At 39.7% G+C, this 21,336-nt stretch overlaps 1 pseudogene; it reads left to right on the top strand.

The window, feature by feature from the left end:
* The first annotated feature begins 2,339 nt into the window (after nucleotides 1-2,339).
* The window catches only part of LOC131422901 (cytochrome P450 3A12-like), a 39,816-nt pseudogene continuing 20,819 nt past the window's right edge, over nucleotides 2,340-21,336 (top strand).

The raw sequence follows: 21,336 nt of genomic DNA, 5'->3' as shown, positions 1-21,336 counted from the left end.
AATATTGGCATTTCAGAGTAGCAGACTTTTCAGTCTCCATTCCTATTAGCTTATTTATACTATGTTGTGATCAGTTGCTGTTGGAAAGCCACTTGCTGTCGCTGAGTCTCAGTTTCTACATCCATAAACTGGGGATGGTAGCATGACCCTATTTACCAGCGCCCAGGGAAGGTACAAAAAGGGGTCAGATACATGTTTGAATTCCTGGAACTTTCTATCTTAATTTTTCTGGGGATCATATTCTAGCTTCCCATGTCTGTCCTTTGTTGGTATTCCAGTTTGCAGCCACTTCTATCCTTAATTCCCTCTCTGTAGGGCTCCATTATCCCAGAGTCTCTAAAACCCATGTTCTGAGCATATTATGTCTCTGTCCCTCTAAAGGGGACTGTATGGCTGCTAGCCTATAGCCTGCATGATACCTACACTTAACATTCACCCATTTTTCCTGGGATGAATTCATGAATGAATAAATGTATTTGTGCACTACACTTTCCAGTGAGATATGGGTTTTAACAGGTGCCTCCTGAAGAGAACCATAAGACAAAGATGACAAACTGTGATGGTGTAAATTTCAGGCTCCCTGATGTGCTCCCAAGTAAATAAAAGGAGGTGGTTGAGATAGTTTGGACCTATTGCATTTTACCAATGAGATGTCCACCTACTCAGACCAGTTTTGGGCTGCCCGGGGGACTTTCAGGTTAGAGAGATGGAATGAGTTGATAAGGGATGAGTATCACTTTCTTCAGAGGGGCTGAAGGTAAGAAAGGATAAAGAGAGAAGGAAGTGCACAAATACAGCTTAAATGTCTTCTGTTCTTGTCGAGTTTAAAAAACATTTGAAGTTTTGTTTTTCACATAATCTACAGTTTCTCAGGCCAAGCAGACACAGAACATGAGTCAGAGTGATGATAATGAGCTGGTATAATTTTAAGATGCTCAGCCCTTGGATCTTTCCCATCAGCTATGTGGTGGGTGTCTCACAGGTGACACTAACTGCTTTTACAGACCTCCTCCTTACCACCTCCTCACCACCCATTAGAAATTTTTCCACTCATCAAAAAGCAGGAAGCCATCTGCTCTGATCCCTGAAGAAAAAGCTCATGTCATTTTTTGGAGTCCTGGGTGCTATGTGTGCTGCCTGTGGTGACATATTTGGTGGACCAAGTGCTTTGGGTCCACTTGGCCATCCAAGCTGCTGTTCTCCTCATCACTCCCTTCATGCCCATTATTCTTGGACATTGATCTTACAGAAAGAGGGTCTATTCTTTGGTCAAGAATCTGTCTGGCTTGCTTTATACTTACAGGACCATCAGAAGGGTGGGACAGGAAGCAGGATGAATTGATACCACTTGGTGCAGCCATCACCACCTTGTCAATGTCCTGCCTCTCCCTCAGGTGCTCTCTTGTCAGCAGAATGTGATGGATCAGCCTAGGTTTACAGTGATAGTGGTCAAGGCACAGCCAGGCCCTCTTGTTGTAGTAACAGTCCAAGAATATGGTGTGGTCAGCAATGAGCCACAGGGAAAGGACACGCAGGGGGCCCAGCATTTCTACCTCCATCAACTCGACTCCAATAACCATTCTGGATGCAGCCTTTGCATAAAGCACTCTACTAGGGACTAGGGACATATGGTGACTAATACCCAGACTGTGCACTTGAGAAGCTCTCAATCGGGTAAGAGAACTAGGTGTGGAAACCAACAATAGTGCTGGAAGGTGGAGAGGACAACAATAGGATTGGGGGGGAGATAGAAATTTCCCAGAGGAGGAAGTGGTTATATCTGTTAAGGAGATTGGTGAGGAAATGCCCTAACAGAGGGGGTTCTGTCTGAGCTGGGTTTAGAAGAATGAGTAGGGGCCTTCTAGGAGGCACAGGTGCATTTCTAGGCAGAGGATACTGAATGGGTAAAGATCTGTAGTCCTAGCCAGTTTGAAGGATTTCAAATATTTCGGAGTTCATGCAGCCATGGAGTCAAGGGCAAGTTAGAGATTGAAGGCCAGTAGCTTTACTTGAGTGTCTGTAACTTTTGGCTTACTGATAATATTGATTCAGTTGTTTATTGATTTCCCACAGAATAGGAACTCAAAGGAAGTCAAACTGGAGTGTCCATGACATTGTGCCAAGTGTTAGGGCAGAGATGGCTCCTGCAAATGGAGCACAGATGGCCCTTCTACTGGCTGCAACTGCAGCACTGCCCCCTTTCCCAGCACATAAACCTTCTAGCCTCACTGAATCTCCACTGGGCTGGAAGGGAAGCTCTGTACCCACAGGTCTACACACAGTAGCACTGACTGCTGAAAGGAAAACTCAGAGAAGAGAATCTCAGAAGGAAAGTGGCCATGGACCTGATCCCAAGCTTTTCCATGGAAACATGGGTTCTCCTGGCTACCAGCCTGGTGCTTCTCTATCTGTGAGTAACAGTCCAGGCTCACGTCCTCTGTAACCGTGGACTTCAAGTGCTAGTCAGCCCCCATTTCCCTTATCTGTTTTGAAGATGAAAAGAGTTAACGAAGGAGAAGTTGCTTAATCGTTGGGTGCTACAAACACATGAGGGGTTATTATTGATCTGAACCAGATATGTTGAAGGAGCAACTCCCTCCATCCCCCCACTCCCAATTTCTGTAGCTAGGATTATTTAGTGACATTATTTGTTCTGGGGATTATCTTCTGATTGAATACCAGTGTGGACTAGACTAATCAAGCAGAATTCAGCAGGGGCAGATTAAACACAACTGGCCCCTGGGTATTGGGGTCCTCATCCCCCTCCCAAGTTCTGGGGATCCTGGAGGCAAGAGGAAGTGGCTTGTGTATTTTTCTCATTATCTTTGCCTTCTGGGTTCAGTGTCTGCTGCAAGAGACATGTAGAAAGACCAGCCCTTGCCTCACTCGAGTTGTCCCTGCCCCCCTCCCTCCCACTGCCCAGCATCACGTCATTTACACCAGGCACCTGGTGCACCTAGACTTTGCTAAGGCTGGAGACTGCTCTGCCCTTCTCTTCAGACTCAGCTTATCCTTCTTTGCTGTGCCCCTCCCCTCAAATCCCCTCCTAAGAATCAATTCCATCATCCTGTAATACATAGAATATTTATCCCTAAATGAGAAAATTTTAGAGCAGAGCAGACCTGGCAGAAATCTTGAATTGTTTTCTTTTCCTTTCAGACTCTGGGAGGGTTAGCATCAGTATAGAAATTTCTTTTCCCAGATATGAAATCTGCTAGCAACCTGCAAAGGCACGAGCCCTCAAAGATAATTTAGATTTTAAATATTTTTTTTCCTTTAAGTTACAGTACAGGAGGATGAATCAAAACCATACAGCAGAGGAATTCCTTTCAATGGTGGGATCCTGGTATCATGGAGCAGGTTGGGAAAGGAGTAATTTTTGATGTGTAGGTGGGGAAGGGCACTCCATGTCACATTTCTCTCAATCTCACTTTCTGAGAGTAGGAAATAATGAACCAAATGTGAAAATAGAAAATATAAATCTGGCTTTAATTCTTTGAAAGAAATGTTAGTAATTCTGGGTATATTGGCAACATATTTTCTGACTGATAGAATTTTAAAATTAATTGATGTGGTTTAATTTCATTCTATTTATTACTAGGTTTTTTACTGAGATAGGATTATTTCCAGCATGCACTTTCTGAAGGATAGAAGAGGGCTGTTGGTTCAGGATTTGTGACTACAAAGGTGCATAAATCACCTCACTTTTGTAGAATAATATCAGGAATGTGAATACAGTGTACAAATATATGCTTCTATGATATAGAGTGTACGTATGCTCTTAAATATACCTGCCTGGTAGGCTCTTTTCATCTCTCAGTGCAAGTGAGTAAGTGGGACTGTGAGCCAGTGATGATACAAGAGACATTCAGGTACGAGTCAGGATGAAGTCCCTCGTAGGGCAGCAAGGTCCCTCATAGGGCAGCAAGATTAGCATCTCATCTGCTTGAAGCCTGGAGACAGGGATGCCAACTAAGTCTCTCTGTGTGTAGTCTGTCTGGCAGTAGGACTGTCACTAGATACTGTCACCACTGGACAAAGAACACTGTAGCCTTAGAGACACTGGTGCAGCCAAGAGTCAGTAGCTGTAGAGTAGACAATGCCCTCCTTATACCAACACAATGTAAACACAATTAAAATGATTGGCTTTTTTATGAGCACCTCCACTGTACCAAAAGCAGTGCTACTCTACCAAAAAGAGAAAAGCTGGAGGGAAACTGAAGAATTCACACAGCCCACTCTCTGCCTTGATATGGAGCCATGTGAGTTTAGACACTAGACAAGATCTCTCCTTGTGGACCAGTGTTGCTGACACATTCACTCAATTGTTTGCCCTCACTTGAGAGTTTATGTAGCACATTGAAAGTTCAGAAGCAGAAATTTGTTTAATTGATTTGCCATGGTTGTGATGGCAAGGAAAGGAACTCAGGTGGCACTAACTGAGGTCATCCCTATTTTTGGCAGGTGGTGCACATGCTTCCATCACCTGTTCTGGAGGAAGGATCCAAATGCCCAGCTGAGCTTGGTTGAGGTGCCTCTGCTGGGTCCTTCAAACACAGGTCCTTTCATGCAATTTTGGGGAGTTTATTTTATCACATATTATAAGATTTGCTGGATTCATACAGAATATTTTGAACCCGTACTGACTTAAAGGCTAACCTCCAAAGAAGAAAAGACAAGGTCTTAATTCAAATTTCAGGAAGATGTTCTGGTTACTCATTTTATGTTGCATTATCCATCTTTTGCTATCAACAGGAAGGTATCTGAACTTGGGTAGCCCCCTACATTTTAGCTGACATACCTTGTAGGGAATATTGAACCATTTATTCATAGCATATTCTTCAGCCATAATTTCCTAATTTGCCTGGCAACTTCATGGTTAAAATGATTGCCAGCAGCCTCAGCCTCTCTTCTTCCTCCATTCTGCCATCTCGCAGTAACACTGGAGTGGGAAGTCTTTCAAGGATCCAGAACCCCCAGTTGTGGGATTCCACACATGACATATGAAAGTTGCAGGCAGGCCTGCCATAGGGAACACCAGCCTTAATGGGTTTTGTGATAGTTAATACACAGAGGCAGTAAACTAACTGCTTTGTGACTGACCTTCTTGAAAAAAAAAAAAAAAAGAAGATTCCTGGCACTGTGTGTAGCAGGTGAGTATCACAGTTTGGAGGTCCAGATGTCATGAGGGGAAGAATGGACTGGAAATGGATTCTTTAGTCATTGGTTCCTTTATATAGTATCACTCAGGGAACATATGGGCCAATCACCCTTCTCTTTAGCTCAAGTATACCAAATTGCCTGACAATAGAGACTTGGGTGCAGCAGAAAGATGCCTACATTTCTATGAGACCAATGGAAGTCTTGTACCTGGTTTTCATTCTATAGAAATAAGAGCATGGGTGGCTCCAAGGCCTCTCTTTGAACATAGATTTAAGAAGACCCAGATCCTAAAATGGGGTCAAGACATAAAGGGAAAGCAAAGCATAACAGCCTTGGGGAAAACTGTAAGAATAACATCATGGTAGGCTCTCAGTAACTCTCTGTTATTGAGTGGATGCAGTTATGCAAAATCTCATTGGAAGAGAAATAATTTTTCCCCTTTCTACCGGGAATGAGAATCTTGAAATCATGAGAGTGTCAACTTACTAAATGGACATGAGTGAATTCCCTGGAAGAATTCCAGCCTGAACCTCTCAGGAGCCTTCTAGTTTGGAAACATTTGTCATGTATTCACTCTAGGATTGGGACCATGGGGACTTCAGCTGCTTTTAGCTACTCATCATTACTTTTTGTGGGTCTTGCAGTGGAGGCAGGAAAGGAAAGGATGAGTGAATGTAATTATTGCTGTTGGAGTTGCTGTTATTATTTATCATCTACATGTTACCTCCCCGTATTGACTGTCCCAGTTCTGAGTCAGGGACTGGCCAGCCCCAGCACCTATTCCACAATCCCTGTGACCTGGATCTCTTTCATTTTGTAGATATGGGACCTATACTCATGGACTTTTTAAGAAGCTGGGAATTCCTGGGCCGACACCTTTGTCTTTTTTTGGAACTGTTCTGGGCTATCATAAGGTGAGTATTGTTTGAAATCCCTCTTTGCTTGTTATGATTGCAAATTCCAGCTTAGTTCCATGATAGAAATGCCCCTGCTCTGGAGGAAGTTCTAAGGTTTCACACTTTCCAGAAATGGCACCATTGGCCTCACCCAGCACATGGCCAGTTTTACCCCAGGGCTCTCTTGTCAGCTGTTAGGAGTCTCAGGTTTTGCCTCTGTTGGACAGCCCAGCTCTCTGGCTGAATTAGCACAGGACTTAATGTTCCAACTTGTGAGCATTGTGAAGAGGATTTTCTTTCTACCAGGTGCAGATTGCCAGGAAGACTCAATCGTACTGAGTATTAGGAGAAAAGAATGTAGGGAATGCCCAGTAGTATCTCCTTAAGCTGCGTACACTAGAGTCAGACTTTCCTGTTCATATCAGAATCTTTGGGCAGCCTTTTTTTTTTTTTCCTTCCTCCTGCGTAGTTTTTAAACTTCAGTTTATTAGGCAGCCCAAGTATTTACCATTAGCTATTTTGCATATACTTGAATCCTCTCAAGAACTGCTAAACCCCTGTGGTTATATCCATTGCTCCATTCTGCTTGTTGATGTCTTTTGAGATTTGAGAGACGGAGCAAGAGCTTTCTGCTTTACTTCTCTTCCTACAAAGGAGGCGCCCTATGGGTGAGTCTCAGCAGTGAGTGCGTATAATCAAGACAAGGTGCTGGTGATCTATCGATCTCAAATATTTAACCACTCATTGAGTTGTGTTTTTTCTTTAAGCAAAGGCAGACTCACTTATTCAAAACAACTAGAAGGGAGATGATTTGACAACATTATTAAAAATCTGGCATAACTGAATGGAATATACTAGGTGACAGATGGACTGTGAATTTTGGTGGAGCCTGTGTGGTTAATTCAGTGCTGATCCCTCTCCCAGTGCCTATCCCCTGGGTGGAAGTTTTCAAGTTCATGTCCAGAAGTCTGGCAGGCAGAGCATTCCATGCAGCCTGTTCTCTGACTAAATTTCCTTTCCCAACAGACCTGAGGCTTGTTTCGGATCCCAATTCTCCTAACTGAGGCCTTCAGTGCCAAATTACTGCCTAAGAACTTTCATACATTTTTCCCTCTGAAAAGCAATAATTTCCTTTCCACCTTTCCCAGCCTTTCCCATCAGCTCTTTAGTAGATTCACCCCAAGATCCATATTTCTTGGACCTTCTTTTGCATAGTCAAAGCATCATAACTGAAACTTAGTGATTGGAAGATTTTTTTTAAGTTACAAAATGAAAACTCAGAACAAGTGTTTTAATTTGCTCTCTCCTATGTGGACTGGTGGCTTTTCCCCTCCTCTTCCACATTGAGCTGGAAAACTGGAAGGCAAGTCCATATTGCCATTCATTCATTCACTCACTTTCTCACTCAACAAACGTGCCTTAGACTTATTTAAATCTGGTAAATTAGAAAAGTTCACTTCTGGCTTAAACCTCCTAATTCTGCTGAATTCTAGAGAGGGCTCACAAGATAAATGAAAAAGATGCTTAACAAGGAGATGAAAGAGTGTGCAGGGCATGCTCACTTTTCCTCAGCTTCAGTTTTCTCCTGTGTCCATGGAGGTAATAATTCAGAGAGTTATTTGATTTCAGAGACAAGCGTGCACAAGAGAAAACACTTTAGATGGAGAAGGAGTTACTTAGTATTCATGACATGGGTAAGTCATTTAGTATCTATGATACTTGGAGAATATTCAAAATGAAATTTTCCATTTCAGATATCTCCTCTATTTTCTCTTATTTCCCCTAAGACATCTCTGAATAAGTGCTCCCTCTCACTGCCAGTGAAAGATAGTAAGACTGATTTCTTGGGATTCTAGTAATTTTTATGCCAATTATAGATAGAGTTCAATACATTTATATTAGTAATCTAATTTTGTTTCTCCTTGCAGGGTATTGGAGATTTTGATAAGAAATGTTTTAAAGAGTATGGGAAATTGTGGAGGAGTATCTGGAAACTCCATTGGATAGGCTTGTTGTTATGATGATGCTTTCCAGGGTGGAAGGCAATCTCAGTCCAGAGCCTCTTAGACATTTTAGAAATAGGGGAATGAAATAATTCATAATCCTACTATTACTTTTTGAACATTCCAAATCTTTTTCTATTTGTAGACACATTTTTACATATTGTGATCGATATTTCTACAGTTTTCATCTAATATTATGTCATATGCATTTCTCATGTTTTTGATAGATCTTCAAAATTACAATTTTTCATGACTGAGTGGATGGACTCTCCTTAATTAATTATTGTTTTGTTCTTAGATAACTTACTTGCCTTCCACTATTTACTAACATAACTTTCTTTTTATAATGAAATATTTTAAACACAGAAGAAATTATGGAGAATGGCACAGGAAATACCCATGACGTCACCTAGACTTAACGAATGTTCTAATGTTATTTCCACCATCATCTCTAGGAGTATGGATTCTGTAACATCAGGATGAAAGTCTGGACTTTTAGGTTTGGCTCCTGCTGTGGAATCCAGCTTGTTCAATGTAATCAGCTCTGTTTTCCCAACAGGGTTTATGAGGGTAGATGGCCTGTGTTGGCTATCACAGGTCCAGATATGAACAAAACAGTACTAGTGAAAGAATGTTATTCTGTCTTCACAAACTGGCGGGTAGGTATCCATTTTTTTGATTTAAAATTTCATTTATTTATTTAATTTCTATTTATAAACAATTGTAGATTCACAGGAAGTTACCAAAAAGCAAAACTACAGGGTGGTACCATGTCATATGGCCTTCATCTTATTTCCCCCAGTGGCGATAACTTGCATAACCATAGTACAGTATCAAAGCAGGACATTGACATTGGTACTATTCACAGAGCTTATTCAGATTTTGTCAGTTTTATGTGCACTCAATTATGCTTGTGCTCTGTGAAAATTTATCATGTATGTAGATTTGTGTAATGACCACCACAATCAGGATACAGAACTGTTCCATCACCACAAAGCTCACTCTTACTCTTCTTTTATCATCATGAGATGTAGCTTGTCTTTTCCTCTTATCAGGGTCTTTAGCAGAGGAAGCTTTTTTTATTCTGATGAGACCAATTTATAGATTTTGCTTTTATGGGTTGTACCTTTGGTGTCAAGTCTGGAAACTCTTCACCTAGCCTTAGATTCTGAAGATTTTCTCCTATTTTTTTCCAAACGATATACAGTTTTATGTTTTACATATAAGTCCATGATCCATTTTGTGTTAATATTTGTATAAAGTGTGAAGTCTAGGTCAAGGTTCATTTTTTTTTTTTTTGCGTATGGCAGTCTAATGGCTCCAGCACCGTTTGTGGAAAGGCTCTCTTTCCTCCGTTGAATAGCTTTTGCACCATTGTCAAAAATCTGTTGGACCTACTTGTGTGTGTCTATTTCTCATTTTCTGTTCATTGATCTGTGGGTCTATCCCTCCACCAGCACCACACAATCTTAATTACTGTAGCTATAGAGTAAACCTTAACATCATGTGGAGGGATTCCTCCTGCTTTATTATTTTTTTTTTTTTCAGAATTGCTTTAGCTATTCTAGGTCCTTTGCCTTTCCATACAAATTTAGAATAAGCTTATCCACATTTACAAAAATTGCGGAGATTTTCATAACATCTGCGGTTCAATTTGGGGAAAATCTGTGTCTTTACTAGGTCAAGACTTTCAATCCCTGAGCACAGAGTGTCTCTATTTATTTAGGTTTTCTTTGATTCCTTTCACCAACATTTTCTAGTTCTCAGCATAGAGATCCTGTATATATTTTGTTAAATTTACACCTAAAGTATTCCATTTTCTTTGGAGTGATTATAAATGGTATTGTGTTTTTAACGTGTTTTCAAATATTTATTGCCGTTATATAGAAATGTAGTTGGTTTTTGTGTGTTGATTTTGTATCCTACAACCTTGCTGAGCTCATTCATTAGTTCTAGATGTTTTTCTTTTTATATTACTTGAGATTTGCTACATTGACAATTATGTCCCCTGAAAATTGAGACACCTATATTTTCCTTTTCAATCTGTATGCCTTTATTTCTTTTTCTTGTCTTGCTACACTATCTAGGACTTCCAGTATGATGTTGAATAAGAATGAAGAATGGTATGAGTGGATATTTTTCTCTTACTCTTGATCTTCGAGGGAAGCGTTTGGTCTTTCAGCATTTTAAAATTTTTATTTATTTATTTTTTAAAATAAAAGTTGTACACATTTAATGTATGCAACATGATGTTTTGATACATGTATACATTGTGAAATGATTACTACAAATGAATTAACATATCCGTCACCCCATATGTACCATTTCTTGTGTGTGTTAACACGCTCTTAAGATCTACTCTCTTATCAAATTTAAAGCATACAATACAGTATTATTAACTATAGTCACCATGCTATACATTAGGTCTCCAGAACTTATTTATCTTATAACTGAAAGTTTGTACTCTTTGAAAAATACCTACCCTACCCCCATCTCTAACCTCTGATAACCACCCTTCTACTCTCTGCTACTATCACCTTTGACTTTTCTTTTTTAGATTTCACATACAAGTGAGATCATGTGATATTTGCCCTTCTATGTCTGATTTAATTTTCTTAGCATGTTGTCCTCCTGGTTCATCTGTGTTGTCATGAGGAGAAGGATTTCTGTCTTTTTTAAGGCTGAAAAATTTTCCAAAATACATTTTCTTTATCTATTCTTCTGTCCATTTCCATTTAAAGTAATTATTGATTGAAAGGACATATTATTACTATTTTTTAAATCCAGGTGTTTCATAGATCTTTTGTTCCTTCTTCATCTCTTATTCCAGTTTGCTTTGCGATTTGATTCTTTTCTATAGTGGTGTGCTTTGATTCTTTTCTCTTTATCTTTTCCATATATTTTCTGTATAGGTTTTTGCTTTGTTGTTACCATGAGACTTCCATAAAAAACCTTATAGGTATAACAGTCTGTTTCAATCTGATAACAGTATAACTTTGCTCTCACTCAACAACTCAATTCTGTTACCCCCACCACCATTTTATGTTTTTGATGTCACAATGTGCATCTTTTTATATTGTGTATCCATTTACAAATTATTTTAGCTATAGTTAGCTTTAATTCTTTTGTCTTTTAACCTTTAAACTAGAGTTGTAAGTGATTTGCACACCATCATTACAATAGTACTGTACTCTGAATTTGACTATATGTTTACATTTCCCAGTGAGTTTTATACTTTCATGTGATTTCATGTTACTAGTTAGTGTCCTTTCTTTTCAGCTTGAAGAACTCCTTTTAGCCTTTCTTGTGAGGCAGGTCTAGTGATGATGACTCTTTCTGCTTTTGTTTGCCTGGAAATGTCTTTATCTCTCCCTTATTTCTGAAGGATCAATTTTCTAGGTAAAGTATTCTTGCTTGGTAGTTTTCTACCATGTCAGCCTCTCCTGGGCTTCAAGGTTTCTGCTGAGAAATCCACTGACAGCCTCATGGAGGTTCCCTTGTAGCTCTCGTTGCACTTTTTGGTTCAGTCTTTGTATTCCTCAGCTTTAAAATTTCTTTTCGGTTCTTTTTTATGTTTTATGTCTCTTTGTTGAACATCTATTTTCTTTTTGTAATTTTTTTCTGATTTTGTTGAATTGTTTATCAGTGTTTTCTTGTAGCTCTCTCAGCTTCTTTAGAACATTTATTTCATATTATTTGTCAGGCTATTTGTGGATTTGTGGTTAGTTAGCGGAAGTTGACTATATAGTCCTTTGTTGTTGTGATGTTTCCCTGATTCTTTGTGATCCCTGTAGTCTTGCAGTGGTGTCTGTGCATTTGAGGAGCAGTCACCTTTTCTAGATGTTATGAACTAATTTCAGTAAAGAAAGACCCTTGATTGTGGGTTGGGGCACACTGTAGTGTGCTGTGGCCCTCAGTCTCGTGGTCCTGGGTGCTAAGTGTGGGCAGCTCCAGCTCATGGTGGCATGTTTGGCTTAGGCAGCTGGGGTTCAAAATATCACCAACTACATGATCCTTGGCAGCAAGAGCTGTGGAGGGTCCATAGTGGCTGCAATGGCTGTTGAGGTCTTCAGCAGCACCTCCCAGTATAGTAGCAAGGGACTGAGGCAGGAGGCAGTGGTGGCCAGAGTGGGTGCTATGCACATGCTCATCTGTGGGGGCTTAGTGCAAGCATATGCAGTGCAGTGGGGGCTGGTGACTGGAGTTGAGACTGGCAGTGTGCAGGTGGGCGGCTGCAGGGGTTAGCTGTGGGCACATGCAGTGAAGTCCACTGACAGGGGTCAGGGATGGCTCCAGGCACCTGAGCAGCTGCAGGACCCTAGGCTGTTGTTATGCACATGCTCAGACATAGAGGCTGGAGCTGCTGTTGGCGTGGATCCAAAGACTCCTTGAGTTATTGATGGCACTGGCTAGGGCAGCTCTGACAGGGGAGCAATGGGACAGGGCAGGACTCAGGCAGCTGGAGTCTATGAATGTGAAAATCTGTGGGGCTATCAGCTGCAAAATCTGCAGAGAGTCTGCAGCATCTATGCTGGCTGTTGGTTTTCTCAGCAGCAAGATTTCTGGAGTCTTCTGCAGAGCAGGCCACAGAAAACCATGGTCACTCCCGCCACATGGCTGTTACTGGCAGTCCCTGCCCTTCTTTGTTCCTAGCTGTCTTAAGACGTGTCAGCTATGCCAGTCTCTGGATGGGGCGAAACCAAAGCAGGTCATTTGTGCAGTGCCATGAAAGGCTGGGGAAACTGGTCACTTGCCTTGCTGTCTTTTCCCAGCAAGTAGAAGTCTTTCAGGCTGAGAGTTCCCTCTTGGTGCTGAGCAGTGCTGGCCTGGAGGATGGGATGATGCAGGCAAATGAAACTATTCTACCTACATATTTTGCAAAGTTATTCTCAGGCTTTTTCCTCCACTGTGTTGCTGAAGCATCTTAAGTAGACACCTGAGCTCTCCTAGACCTATTTTTATTTGTGAGTAGCTGTCTAATTGTTGTTCTTTGTGGCGTCATGGAGGCAGGAGTCTTCTACTCAGCCATCTTGGTGACATCACTCAAGTCTTTCATCATAACTGTGATATTAGCTGTAGTTTTTTTGTAGATGCTCTTTATTAAGTTGAGGAAGTTCCCCTCTCTTTGTAGTTTTTGAATTTTTATCGTGAATGGGTGTTGGAGATATCTATTTTAAAACTAAAATATAATTTTGGAACATGGAAGAAAGTCTCAAGGAGATTGGCTTGGTAGGCCAGTCTCAGGCTGAGAAATAGAATGATCTCTTTCTTTTCCTTTCTATCTCTTGAGGAAAAATATAATACCAAGGGATTTCCATGTGATTGTACCATTTCTTCAGAATAGCAAATAGATTATAATCTTTTAAGTATTAACTACTGTTTTATTTTAAAAATCACCATATCAAGACATCCCTTTTTTTGCATTGCTCTTGTTATTTATGTATCTAAAGACAGACTGGTCTGAGGCAACAAACAGTTTTCCAAGGCTAGCTGTCTGTCTGTCACCAATCCGTTTCTACTCTGAGCAGCCCTGGAGGATGTACTAAGTCTTATTCCTGTCTATTTCCCCTGGAAGAACAGTTTCCCTACCATATGGGTCATTTGCACTTAAAAGGAGATTGGAATATGAAAGCTGGAAACCACATTATGTGTCTGCATGTTCCTCCAACCTCACAGGAACCTAGACATGTGGGATAAATATTTATTGAGTATCTATCATAGGGCCTTCTGCTAAGTAGACAGTCCCTAAATATTTGTTGAATAATTGATGCCCAATTAACAAATTTTCCACAATTGTTGATACCTTCAAAACTCACGTAAGGGAACATGTCTTTTGCTTTTGAGTCTAGCCTTTTGGTCCAGTGGGATTTATGAAAAATGCTGTCTCACTGTTTGCAGATGAACAATGGAAGAAAATACGAACATTCTGACTCCAACCTTCACTAGTGGAAAGCTCAAGGATGTAAGTAATTAAGAGGAATTTTAATTAGAAACTTAAGGAACACATCTGGGATCAGGTAGAAAATAAGACCATAGTCCCTTTCCGGGGAGTATTTTGCTGAGTTATAGCTTCCTAAAAATGGTCTTTTATCTTAATGTCCTAAAAGAGGCATCATCAGATTAATTATAAAATTTCACTTACTGCTCCATGTTTCTTAAAGCCAGGTGCTTCCAGGACTTGAGTCTCTGAGTTTAACTTTGAGAGGTGGTGTATATTATCTAGATGTTCCCCATCATTGGCCAATATGGAGATGTATTGGTGAGGAACCTGAAGAAGGAAGCAGATAAAGACAAGCCTACCACTTTGGAAGACTAAGCAGGAGTGCACCTGCTGGGATTCTGAGCTCTGGCACGAGACCCTCCAGCTGCCTGATGTGGAGCCAACATTCCCACTGTTGAGTTTCTCTAGTGACCAAACAGAAGTAGGTGTGTGGTGTTATAACTCCAATGGGCCAACCAAGAAGAGGTGGCTCACTCAATAAGGCATGGCAGTCAGAAGAGAAAAGGTCTTCTTACCTGTGTACATGAGCCAAGATTGATTTATGGGCTTTGTTGTCACCTTGGATATACTTGAAGACAAAAATAGATAGTTTGGAAAGAAGAAACATGATTGTACCAAAGTTTTGAGTGTAGAGGCTATGGAATAGTTAGAAGGAAAGGCACTTGGTACATATTGGTATGCAGTGAGTAGAGCAGGAAAGTTGGAATGTGGAACTTGGAACAACTTAAACCCCTTCATGGTTTTGCTGAGGATACCATAAAAATACAAAATATTAAATCTTACCACCTCTTCTCCTTCCTTCGTTCTCAAAAGAGAGAAGGCCCTGTACAGGCTATGGGTAGGGTGACCATATCACCTATTGTCTAAAGTGGGATATTTTTAATTATGCAGGAACAACAGGTGTGAACTTGGATTTTCATGAGGAAACTAGGGACATATGATCACTTGGATATGGGATCGCTTAAATCAATGTTGGAGTGCTTTATTATTATTATTTTTTAACTAGAAAAATTCTTAGTTTTTACATTTTCAGAAATGAGTCTTCTCTCAGGGCAACCTGAGGTCACTGGAGTTGAGGAGGAGTGGCTCTTTCAGGAGCCTTAGCAGGGGTGTAGAGAAGGAGAGATGATGTTCCTGGCAACTCAGAACAGGGTGCTGCTGTTCTGTAATGTGCTAAATGGGAATCAGCTCTGAGCATAGATATGTGGTGAGGCAAGACCCAGATCAATGTCACCTTTCTTGACTTCTGTAGGAAGAGTTAATTATTCTACCCTTTGTCCTGCTGAAACACAGCGCCTATATACCTACTATTGCCCATACTCAAAACACACTATTGTAATTTTTCTGATTTTCTGATCATTCTGATTTTCTGAATGTCGATTCCCTCAACAACCTTCAAGATCCCTTTGTGGAAATTTGCAAGAAGCTCTTAAGATTTGATTTCCTTGACCCATTCATTCTCTCAATAAGTATGTGGACTACTATATTACTTTTCCTTCCTTCCTTCCTTCCTTCCTTCCTTCCTTCCTTCCTTCCTTCCTTCCTTCCTTCCTTCTTTCCTTCCTTCCTTCCTTCCTTCTTTCTCTATCCCTCTATGGCTCAGCTCCTTCAGCTCAGAGGAGGGTCTAACATGCCTTAGTATCCCCATCACCCCTAAGCCAGGGCCAACTGCATCACTGGAACCTGATAAACCCCTCATGATTGAGAGTGACGGTAGCATAGACTCTTCAGATGATCCATCAGAAGGTTCTGAATGTGTGTGGCTTTTACTTGTCTTGCCTGGGCAAATGAGTTTACATGCACTTCTTGCTGCATGTGTTGGATAAGGAGAGGAAAGAGGTGCTGATTTTAATTTTCCATGTCTTTCTTTTTCTACCCAGCATCTTTGGGGCCTACAGCATGGCTGTGATTACTAGCACATCATTTGGAGTGAATGTCGATTCCCTCAACAGCCTTCAAGATCCCTTTGTGGAAATTTGCAAGAAGCTCTTAAGATTTGATTTCCTTGACCCATTCATTCTCTCAATAAGTATGTGGACTACTATTTTACTTTTCCTTCCTTCCTTCCTTCCTTCCTTCCTTCCTTCCTTCCTTCCTTCCTTCGTTCTTTCTCCCCTGCCTCCCTCCCTCCTTCCATTCTTTCCTTCCTTCCCTCCTTGTTTTCTTTCTGCAACAGCTTTATTGAGATAAAATTCACATAACATATATTTCACCCAATTAAAATGTACAATTGAATTGTTTTTACTACCTAAGTATCCATCCTCAGATGAATTGATAAAGAAAATGCCTTATAAATATACAATGGTATACAATTCAGGTATAAAAATGATGGAAATCCTGCCATTGCAACAATATGAATGGACCTTGAGGATATTATGCTAAGTGAAACAAGTCAGACAGAGAAAGAAAAATACTGTATTATCTCACTTATATGTGGAATCTAAAAAAAAAAAAACTCATAGGGAAAAGTGGTCAGATTTGTGGTTACTAGAGGCAGGGTTTAGGGTGGGGGAATTTGAGGAAGGTCGTCAAAAAGTACAAACTTTCGCTTATAAGATAAATAAACACTGGGCATGTATTGTCCAACATAATGTTTATAGCTAACACTGCTGTATGATATATTTGTAAGTTGCTAGAGAGTAGATCCTAATAGATCTCGTCACAAGGGAAAATATTTTCTTTTGTGATGATAAGAGGTGATGGATGTTAACAAACCTTACTGTGCTAATCTTTCCACAATATGTGTATGGCAAGTCATTCTGCTGTACTTAAACTTACACAGTACTGTATCAATTATAATTCAATAAAACTGAAAAAAATAATTTGCTACTTTAAAAGATATGTTCAACCAACGACAGTCAATCATTAGAACATTTTTATCAACATAGACACCCTGTATATTTTAACTACTACCTCTCACTCTCCTTAGTCCTAAGCAGTCACTAATTCACTTTCTGCCTCTATAGATTTATCTAGCTTGGACACTTCATATAGACAGAATCATACAATATGTGGTCTTTTGTGGCGGGCTTTCTTTATTTCACATAACGTTTTCAAGGTTCATGCATGTTGTAGCATGTATCAGTACTTCGTTTCTTTTTTTGTTTGAATAGTTCTTTAGGATTTTCTATATACAAGGTCATGTCATCTGATAATAGAGATAGTTTTATTTCATTCTCCTTTTTATTTATTTTTCTTGCCTAGTTACTCTGGCTAGAACCTCTAGTACAATGCTGAATAGAAATGATGAGAGAGAGAGGCATCCTTGTCTTGCTCTTAACCTTAGGGGAGAGCATCCAATCTTTCACTGTTAAGTATGATGCTAACTGTATGTTTTGTTTTGTTTTAGTAGATGCCCTTTATTGTGTTAAGGAAATTCTTTCTACTCCTAGTTGGTTAAGTGTTTACGACATGAAGGGGTGTTGGATTTTGTGAAATGCTTTTTCTGCATCTAATGAGATGATCATGTGGTTATTGTTTTTTATTCTATTGATTTGGTGTATTACACAATCTCACATTCCTGGAATAAACCCAACTGGTTATGGTGTATACTTCTTTTTATATGTTGCTGGATTCAGCTTTCTGGTATTTTGTTGAGAATTTGTGCATCTATGTTCATAAGATATGTTGGTCTATGGTTTCCTTTTCCTGTGATGTCTTTGTCTGGTCTTAGTATCAGTGTGACACTGTCCTTGTAGAATGAGTTTAGAAGTGTTCCCTCCTCTTTTATCTCTTGGAAGAGTTTGTGAAAAATTAATGTTAATTCTTTTTTAAATATTTCGTAGAATTCCCCATTGAAATCTGGGCCGGAGCTTTTCTTTGTGGGCAGGTTCTCAATTACTAACTCAATCTTTTTACTTGTTGTAGGTCTATTCAGCTTGTCTTTTTTATTGAGGCTACATTGGTTTATAACATTATATAAATTTCAGGGGTACATCCTTATATTTTGACTTTTGTGTAGACTGCATTGTGTTCACCACCAAAAGTTCAGTTGCCATCAGTTACCCTATACATGTGCCCCTTTACTCCTTTCAACCTCCCCTCACCACATTTGCCTCTGGTAACCACCACAGATTGTCTATTACTTTTTGTGTCAGTTCCTGTAGTTTGTGTCTTTCTAGGAAATTGTCCATTTCATCTAAGTTATCTAATTACAGTTGTTCATAGTATTCCTTTATAGTTTTTTTTCTAAGTGTTTTGGTGTCATTAGTAATGTCTCCTCTTTCATTTCTGATGCCAGTAATTTGAATCTTCTCTCCTTTTTCCTTGGTCAATCTAGTTAAAGTTCTTTCCAAAGAATCAGCTTTTGGTTTCATTGATTTTCTGTATTTTTTTTTATTCTCTATAAGTTTCACTCTCATCTTTATTATTTCCACTCTTCTGCTTGCTTTCGTTTGCTCCTCTGTTTTCAGCTTGTTAGGGTGGAAAGTTAAGTTATTGATTTGAGATCTTTATTGTTTTTAAATGTGGAAATTTATAGCCATGAATTTCTCTCTGAGAACTGCTTTGCTATATCCCATAATTTTTGGTATACTGTCTTCATTTTTATTTATCTCAAATTTATTTTCTAATTGCCTTATGATTTCTCCCTTGACTCATTGGTTGTTTAGGAGTGTATTGTTTCATTTCCCAATTTTGTTTCTGTTATTGACTTCTGATTTCATTTCATTGAGGTTAAAAGACATCATGTATTATTTCTACCTGGAGTCATATTTCTTGAACTGCACAATTAATTAAAGTATCAGACTGTGGTCTGCTTTATCCAAAGAGACGCTAGTCCAAAGGATAAAAGGCTAAGAGGTCAGGAAATGTAATCCTGTTCTTTTGGTTACTCCAAAGATGCAGAGGGCCACTGATCTCACTGCTGTAGTGATAGCCCCTATGTGTGGACTTACCCTTGCTCAGCCACTGGCTTGGAAATCTGAGCAAAGTTGATAGAGGGAATGGCTCCTGGTTCAGAAGCCTGTTGTCTTTTACTCTTCTGATTGGTAGAGGAAATTATAATTGCTCCAGATAAAATTTACATTTTCATTGTGCTTTCTTTTTTTCCCTCTATCGTGCTCTTTCCATTTCTTACCTCAGTTTTTGGAGTATTAAATATCTGTGTATTTCCAAAAAGCATTACAGATTTTTTCATAAAATCTGTTTAAAAAGATGAAAGAAAGTCGCTTCAAAGATAAAGAAAAGGTAAACTCTCGTGGTGGTTACATAAAGGTGTTCACCTTTCATAATTTATTGAGCTGTACACATATGATTTGTGCACTTCATTCTAGATTTTTTTCAGGTGGTAGAGATCTTTTGGTTTAGAGCAGGAGACTTCTAACGTTTTGGCACAAATGAAGAAGGCAGAAGTTGGGGAGGGAGAGAAGAAAATGAGTCAGAGGGCCATGTTTAAAATTTAATGATAGGCATGACAATTACTATGTCACTGCATGAATATTATTGAGGTAAAAACTTTACCACTTCTCTGCAATACTTTGTCAAAGGATAAAAATTTCTATTTGAAAATTAATTACTGGTATTATAATTTCCCCAGATCTTACATTGGCAAAGAATCATTTCAATTCCAAGCCTCTTATGTTACACATTCCCCAATGGAAACCCCGATCAGGCTACCTGTGGAGTATAGTTTAAGTAGAGCTCTCTCATAGTCTGGAGTGGGCTGGAATCTTCTTTGGGTGTTGAGTTTCAAGCTCTCTAACACAGATTTGCCTTCATGAAGTCTGGAGACCAGCACAGGGGTGTCTGCAGGTCAGGGAGACAGGCCTGGGTACCCCCAGAAAGTTACTGAAGATTGTGTAGAGTTCTGGGAGTGTGGGGCATTTGAAGATGTTCAGAGAAAAGCTTCTAATGAACTATGAAAATCTCAGAGTATTGATCTATATGGCCATTCATTAAAAATTAACACTGAAGAGAAAAAAGATTGAAGTCAGAGACTTCCTCCTGAGCCAGCAGGCATGACAGGCGAGGGGGCAGACAACTCTTTGGCCAAGGAGCTGTGTTCAAAAGCCAGAGAATCCAAGATCAGACAGAGTGAGAATCAAAGAACAGTTGGACATGATGGCTGGATTTATCTCAGGGGAACATCCTACTCTCCAAGATTTGTAGCTGGATGTTTCTGTTCACTGATGACTCAGGCAACAGTTAGACTTCTGGACTTAAAGGGGCTGGGCCATATTCTCAGAAAAGAGATCAAGTACTACACTCCTGATTTATTTCTGACTTCACAAGTAAGTGTATGTCATTGAAATGTCTCTATCTCCTTCTAGCACCATATGGATTTTCTTCAGCTGATGATTAACTCCCAGAATTTCAAAGAACTGGTAACCCACAAAAGTAACCAAGGAGTGTGTCAGAGGGCCACTGTGGGGAAGCTCAGAGGGAAAGGATACTTCTGAAAACATGCAGGAATTTTCTAGACGGATGAGAATTTAAGGCAAACTGAAGAAAGATGTTTTCAGATATAAGTGGTAGCCAGAAGCATTTTCCAGAAACATGCAGGCACAATTTCCTTCAAATCTTAAAGAGCAACCATAAACAAGTATTTCATGCCCCAAAGCCAGTCAGTGGTCTGTGGATCACCTACATCAGAACCTCTGGGGAGCTTGTTTCCAATGTCAGTTCTCAGGCCTCTTCCAGACCCACTGAATCAGAAACTCCACCTGGAAATCTGCATCAAGTATTCATCACATCAAGAGGCCCATTGCCCCAGTGTTGGTGACCTTAACTTGGACGTTTGGTTAAAGTTGTGTTCACTAGCTTAATGTACTGTAAACTTTCATTTTTCCATTTGTGTTAATAAGTAACCTATGGGGGAAGCCTTTGAGACTTTGTAAATATTCTGTTCCTCTTCAAATTTCACCTGCTAGTTTTATCATCCTTTTTAGATCAAAACCGTTATTACTATTATGGTTGCAAAGTGATGACTTTCTAATTGCATCATTTATTCTACATTTGAGTTGATGTTCCATTGTAAGGAGAGGTTTCCATTCTCCCTCATTTATTTATTTGTTTATATATTTATATCAATATGATGATATATTACTATTCTACTCTCTTATATCATTGTTTTTTTGATGCTCAAATTCTCTCAGGTTTTCCACTGGAAGCCCTTTCAAGTGGACTCCTGTATCCTTTTTTCTTCTTCTTTTCTAAAATTTTATTTTTTCAATAGACTTTCTAAGACCAGCTTTAGGTTCACAGCAATATTGAGTGGAAGGCACAGAGATTTCCCATATACCCATTTCCCCCAACTACACAAAGTCACCCCCAC

The sequence above is a fragment of the Diceros bicornis genome, chromosome 26 (assembly GCF_020826845.1).
Source record: "Diceros bicornis minor isolate mBicDic1 chromosome 26, mDicBic1.mat.cur, whole genome shotgun sequence".
NCBI classification, from domain to species: domain Eukaryota; kingdom Metazoa; phylum Chordata; class Mammalia; order Perissodactyla; family Rhinocerotidae; genus Diceros; species Diceros bicornis.
The sequence above is the reverse complement of the archived record's forward strand: the minus strand, read 5'-3'. Positions and strand labels throughout refer to the sequence as shown.